The sequence below is a fragment of the Delphinus delphis genome, chromosome 11 (genome assembly GCF_949987515.2).
Source record: "Delphinus delphis chromosome 11, mDelDel1.2, whole genome shotgun sequence".
Lineage (NCBI taxonomy): Eukaryota > Metazoa > Chordata > Mammalia > Artiodactyla > Delphinidae > Delphinus > Delphinus delphis.
Genome location: NC_082693.1, coordinates 38535434 through 38542973, shown reverse-complemented (window position 1 = coordinate 38542973; position 7540 = coordinate 38535434).

The following is a 7540-nucleotide window of genomic DNA, read 5'->3' as shown; positions in this document are numbered from 1 at the left end:
TTTTGAAGCTCTGTTGTGTCTTCTTGGAAAATTGATTTTTTTATTATCATGAAGTGTCCTTATTTATCCCTAGTAGTATGGCTTGTTCTGAAGTATACTTTTCCCTATACTATGGCTTGTTCTGAAGTCTACTTTGCCCTAGATTTCTATAACGCCTTCACTTTCTCATAATTGTATATAATGTTATATCCTTTCCCATCCTTTTACTTTTAAACTAAGGCAAAGGCTGCCATTGCCAATAAGAGTGTGCACACATAGAGGGAAAAGAGTTGACTTGAACTCCAGACCTGCCTCTGACCAGGGCAGAAGCAACCTTTCCAGTGTATGTGTCCCTGCCTACATTTGGGAGTAGCAAAACTAGTTCCAGGGTGGAGACCACCAAAGCCTGTAGGAGAAAAACCAGCTTAATAGTGTAGCGCCAGGCACTGAGGCCCCAACCCAGCCTCTAACTAAGGCATATACACAGAGGAAAAAGTGAAACCAGCATAGAAGTGCAGTCCCTCAGGCCCCAGCCATAACCCAACCAAGGCAAAGACTACCATCACACCCAGGAGAAATACAACTGCTTCAGGGGTCCTGCTCCAGCACCTTGGGCCCCAAACCTGCCTCCAACAGGGTGGTAATAGCCATTAAGCATAGGAAAAGTCCTGATCACACTTGGCTCTGGCTCTAGCCCTTCAAATCCATCCCTACTTCCCACCAAGGTGGTGGTTGCCAGCAGAACCCAGGGTAAGATGTGGCCCATGCTCACTTCATATCCAGCTCTCCTACCAAAGCCACTGGGCACATGCAGACTACATAGGGATGCTCCCACACAAGGAAATGACTTCAAGACTGAGATAGGTAACTGCTTCACCTAATTTCATAAAGAAAGAGAAAGTTAAAAACAAGATGAGAAGACAAAGGAATATGTTTCAAACAAAAGAACAAGAAAAAAACCACCCTAATGAAACAAAGATAAGTAATTTACCTGATAAAGAGTTCAAAGCAATAGTATTAAGAATGCTAACTGAACTTGGGAAAAGAATAAATGAACACAGCAAGAATTCTTAAAAAGAACTAGAAAATATAAAAAAAGAGCCAGTCAGAGCTGAAGAATACAATAACTGAAATAAAAATTACACTAGAAGGAATTAACAGCAGCTTAATGATACAGAACACACAAGTGATCTGGAAGATAGAATAATGGAAACAACCTTATCAGAACAGCAAAAAGAAAAACACATTAAAAAAATAAGGATAGTTTAAGGGACCTCTATGACAATGTCAAACATACACCAAGAAGGAGAAGAGAGAGACAAAAGGGGGTAGAAAATGTATTTGATGAAATTACAGTTGAAAACTTCCTGAACCTAAAGAAAGAAATAGATGTCCAGGTACAGGAAGCAAAGAGAGTCCTAAACAAGATGAAACCAAAAAGACCCACACCAAGACATGTCATAATTAAAATGCCAAAAAGTTAAAGAGATAATTTTAAAGGCAGCAAGAGAAAAACAAAGGGTCACATACAAGGGAACCCCCGTAACGCTATCAGCTGATTTTTCTGCAGAAATTTTGCAGGCCAAAAGGGAGTGGAATAATATGTTTAATGTGCTGAAAGAGAAAAACCTACAATCTAGGATACTCTACCCAGCAAGGTTATCATTCAGAATTAAAGGAAAGATAAAGAGCTTCTCAGACAAGCAAGATCTAAAGAGTTAATCAAAACTAAACTGACCTTACAAAGTGTTTAAGGGTCTTCTTTAACTGAAATAGAAAAGACTACAACAAAAATAAGACATTATAGGAAAGGAAAAATCCCACATGTAAAGGCAAATATATGGTAAGGCTGTGGATCAACCACTTAAATAAGTTAGTACAAAGATTAAAAGATAAATTGTAAAATCAACTATAACTACAATAAACAGTTAAAGGATAGACACAAAGGTGTAAAACATGATACTGAAAACACAAAACATAGTGGGGGAGGGTAAAAATGTAGAGCTTTCAGAATGTGTTTGAACTGAAATAACAAGATTAAAACGAGTAGGTAAGCTATAATAGGTCAACATATATGAACTCTATGGTAACCACAAATCAAAAACCTCCAATAGATACATAAAAACTAGAGAGAAAAGAATACAAGCGTACCACTAAAGAAAATCATCAAACCACAAGGGAAGAGACTAAAAGAAGAAAAGAACAGAGGAGAACTACCAAAACAACTAGAAAACAACTAACAAAATGTTAATAAGTACATACCTATCAATAATCACTTTAAATGTCAATGAACTAAATGCTCCAATCAAAAGAAACAGGATGGGTTGTTTGTATAAAAAACAAGACCCATCTATATGCTGCTATAAGAGACTTATTTCAGAGATAAAGACACAGAATGAAAGTGCAGGGATGGAAAAATATACTCCAAGCAAATGGAAACAGAAAGCTGGAGTAGCAATACTCATGTCAGGCAAAATAGACTTTAAAACGAAGTCTATAATAAAAGACAAAGAAGGGCATCATGTAATGATAAAGGCATCGATACAAAAAGAGGATATAACACTCATAAATATGCACCTAATATAAGAGCACTTTAATATAAAACAAGTACTAACAGACATAAAGGGAGAAATTGAAAATAATACAATAATAAGAGGACACTTTAACACCCCACTTACATCAATGGACAGATCATCCAGACAGAAATCCACTAAGAAAACTATGGCCTTAAATGACACATTAGACCAGTTGGACTTAATAGATATCCACAGGGCATTCCATCAAAAAACGGCAGAATAAAACAAACAAACAAAAAACAGCAGAATACATATTCTTTTCAAGTGCACATGGAACTTTCTCTGGGATACCTCACATGCTAGATCACAAAGCAAGTCTCAACAAATGTAATAGGATAGAAATTATATCAAGCACATTTTCCAACTATAATTGCATGAAACTAGAAATCAATCACAGGATGAAAAATGGAAAAAACACAAACAAGTGAAGACTAAACAACATGCTACTAAAAATCCAACGGGTCAACAAAGATATCAAAGAGGAAATTAGAAAATAGCTTGAGACAAATGAAAACAAAAATACAACTTTCCAAGTCTATGGGATGCAGTAAAAGCAGTTTAAGAGGGAAATTTATAGTGATATGGGCATACCTTAAGAAACAAGAAAAATCTCAAACAACTTAAACTACCACCTAAAGAAATTAGAAAAAAGAGAAAAAACAAAGCCCAAAGTCAGGGGAAGGAAGGAAATAATAAGGATCAGAGAGGAAATAAATAAAATAGAGACCAAAATAATAGAAAAGATTAATGAAACCAAGAGTTGGTTCTTTGGAAAGATAAACAAAATTGATAAGCCTTTAGCCAGGCTCATCAAGAAAAAAGAGAGGGCCCAAATAAAATAAGAAATGAAAGAGGAGAAATTACAACCAATATCACAGAGATACAAATACTACAAGCAATGTATTCATGTAGTATTCATGAGAAAATACTACAAACAATTACATGCCTACAAATTGGACATACTAGAAGGAATGGATAGATTCCTAGAAACATACAATCTTCCAAAACTTAACCAGGAAAAAACAGATAATCTGAACAGACTGATTACTAGTATTGAAATTGAATCAGAATGAAAAAAACTCCTAAGAAACAAAAGTCCAGGACCAGAGAGCTTCAAGGGGAAATATACCAAACATATAAAGAAGAGCTAATACCTATCCTTCTCAAACTATTCAAAAAAACTGGAGAGGACAGAATACTACCAAATTCATTCTATGAGTTCACCATTACCCTGATACCACAACCAGACAAAGACACTACCAAAAATAATGAAAACTATAGGCCAATATCCATGATTAATATATATAAATCCTCAACAATATATTAGCAAGCTGAATTCAACAATATATAAAATGAATCGTACACCGTGATGAAGTGGGATTATTCCAAGGGTGCAAGGATGGTTTAATATTCACAAGTCAATCAATGTGATACACCACATTAACAAAGCAAAGGATAAAAATCACATGATCATATCAATTGACACAGAAAAAGCATTTGGCAAAATTCAACATCTCTAATGATAAAAAACCTCAACAAATTTGGTATAGAGGGAACATATCTCAACATAGCAAAGTCCATTTATGACAAAATCAAAGCTAGCATCATACTCAATGGTGAAAGCTGAAAGCTTTTCCTCTAAAATCAGGAACAAGACAATGATGCCCACTCTCACCATTTCTATTTAATATAGTATTGGAAGTCCTAGCCACAGCAATCAGACAAGAAAAAGGAATAAATGGCATCCAAGTTGGAAGGGAAGAAATAAAACTGTAACTATTTGCAGGTGACATGATGCTATATATAGAAAACCCTAAAATCTCTACCAAAAAAATTTAGAATAAATGAATTTAGGAAAGTTGCAGGATACAAAATTAATATACAGAAATCCATTGCTTCTCTATACACTAATAATGAGCTATCAAAAAGAGAAAGCAAAAAAACCCATTCAATATCACATCAAAAAGAATAAAATACCTAGGAATAAACTTAACCAAGGAGGTGAAAGACCTGTACTCTGAGAAATATAAGACATTGATGAAGGAAAGTGAAGATGATACAAATAAATGGAAAGACAGCCATGTTCATGAATTACAATTAGAAAAAGTAATATTGTTAAAATGGCCATACTACCCAAAACAATCTACAGATGTAATGCAATCCCTATCAAAATACCCAGGATGTTTTTCACAGAACAAGAACAAACAATCCTAAAATTTATAGGGAACCACAAAAGACCCTAAAATAGCCAAATCAATCTTGAGAAAGAAGAACAAAACTGGAGGAATCATGCCCCCTGACTTCAGATTATACTTCAAAGCTACAGTAATCAAAACAGTATGGTACTGGCACAAGCACAGACACATAGATCAATGGAACAGAATAGAAAGCCCAAAAATAAATCCATGCACTGCGGTAAATTAATCTATGACAAAGGTGGAAAAAACATACAATGGGAAAAAGACAGTCTCTTCAATAGCTGGTGCCAGGAAAACTGGACAGCTACATGTAAAAGAATGAAATTAGAACATTTTCTCATGCCATATACAAAAATAAACCCTCAATTTGTATTAAAGATCTAAATGTAAGACCAGAAACCATAAAACTCTTAGAGGAAAACATAGGCAGTACACTCTTTGACATAAGTCTTAGCAATATTTTTTATGGATCGGTCTCCTTAGGCAAGAAAAACAAAAGCAAAAATAAACAAACAAATGAGACCTGATTAAACTTAGAAGCTTAGAAAGCATCAACAAAACAAAAGGACAACCTACCGAATTTGGAGAAAATATTTACATTGGTATGTCTGATAAGGGGCAATATCTAAAACATGTAAAAAGCTCATACAACTCAATATCAAAAGACCAACCTGATTAAAAATGGGTAGATTGCCTGAATAGACATTTTTCCAAAGAAGAGATACAGGTGGCCAACAGGCACATGCAAACATGCTCAACATCACTAATAATCAGGGAACTGCAAATCAAAACCACACTGGGTTATTACCTCACACCTGTCAGAATGGCTATCAGCAAAAAGACAACAAATAATAAATGTTGGCCAGAATGTGGAGAAAAGGGAGCCCTAGTACACTGTTGGTGGGAATGTACATTGGTACAGCCCCTGTGGAAAACAGTATGGAGTTTCCTCAAAAATAAAAATAGAACTATCATATTATTCAGCAACTCCACTCCTGGTTATATATCCAAAGAAAATGAGAAAACACTAATTGGAAAAGATATATGCACCCCAATGTTTATAGCAGCATTATTCACAATAGCCAAGATATGGAAGCAATCTAAGTGTCCACCAACAGATGAATGGATAAAGAAGCTGTGATTATATATATATATATATATATATATATATATATATAAAATCATACATACACACACACACACACACACACACACACACACACACAATGGCATATTACTCAGCCATAAAAACGAGCATGAAAATTTGCCATTTGCAACAACATGGATGGACCGGAAGAGTATTATGCTTGGTGACATAAGGCAGACAGAAAGACAAATACTGTATGTTTTCACTTATATGTGGAATGTTAAAAATAAAACAAATGAATGAATATAACAACACAGAAACATACTCAGAGGTACAGAGAACAAACTAGTGGTTACCAGTGAGGAGAGGGGTGAGGGGAGAGGCAAGATAGGGGAAAGGGATTAAGAGGTACAAACTAGTAGGTATAAACTAAATAAGAAAGGCAAATATATTGTACAGCACAGGGAGTATAGCCAATATATTATATTTACTTTAAATGGGGTAAAATCTATAAAAATATTAAATCACTGCTGTACACCTGAAACTAATATAATATTGTAAATCAACTATACTTCAATTTAAAAAAAGACAACAAATAACTAAATTAAGAAACTATACTATGTCAATGAGAAATCTGCTTAGAGTAAGTTTGTGCACTATAAAATAATGGCAATTTGAGATTACACCACTTTGAAGCCGTCTGCCTGTAACATGATATTTCACAAGTGCTAGAATTCCCTGGTGATCCTGTGGCTAGGACTCCGTGCTTCCACTGCAGGGGGCCTGGGTTCGACCCCTGGTCAGGGAACTAAGATTTTGCAAGCCTCACAGCATGGCCAAAAAAAAAAAACCAAGTGCTGTCTTGACCCAGTCTTCCTGCCATGACTGAAACCCTCTATTCCACTTAACCTGCAATTTGTCAAATCCCCATCCCAACTACTTCCCTTATCAGGCTCTAACATTACTGGGTTATTTCTTTTTCTTTATTTTTTTGGCTGTGTCAGGTCTTAGTTGCGGCCTGAGTGGTCTTCGTTGCAGCCTGCGGGATCTTTGTTGTGGCTCGCGGGCTTCTCTCTAGTTATGGCCTGCAGGTTTTCTCTCTCTAGTTGTGACGCATGGGCTCCAGAGTGCATGGGCTCTGTAGTTTGTGGCATGCAGGCTGCAGAGCACGTGGGCTCTGTAGTTTGTGGCACGCAGGCTCTCTCGTTGAGGCGTACGAGCTCAGTAGTTGTGGCACGCTGGCTTAGTTGCCCCACGGCACGCGGGATCTTAGTTCCCCGACCAGGGATGAACCCGCATCACCTGCATTGGAAGGCGGATTCTCTACCACTGGACCACCAGGGAAGTGCCCACTCTTGGGTTATAATACATATATACCCAACTGCCAGAGGCCCCCTTCTCCATACCTATACCGAGGGACAGCCCCTTCTTTCTTAGGCCTGAAGAATTATTCAAAATACCCAATACCCTAGAAGCCTATGAAACCTAGCTACTCCTGTTTGCCATACATAAGCATTTCCTGCAGTTCCAGCTTACTGTTACCTATCCCTGGGTGCAAATTCCTGTGTGGCCCTGTGTGACAGCCTTGTCTAGTTTGGAGCTATAAGTAACAAAGAGTTCTGCCTTTCATCTATCTGTCTTTGAGTTGTGTCCCATCATCAAAAAAACTTTAAATCTTATGAAACATCTAGTCTTACCCT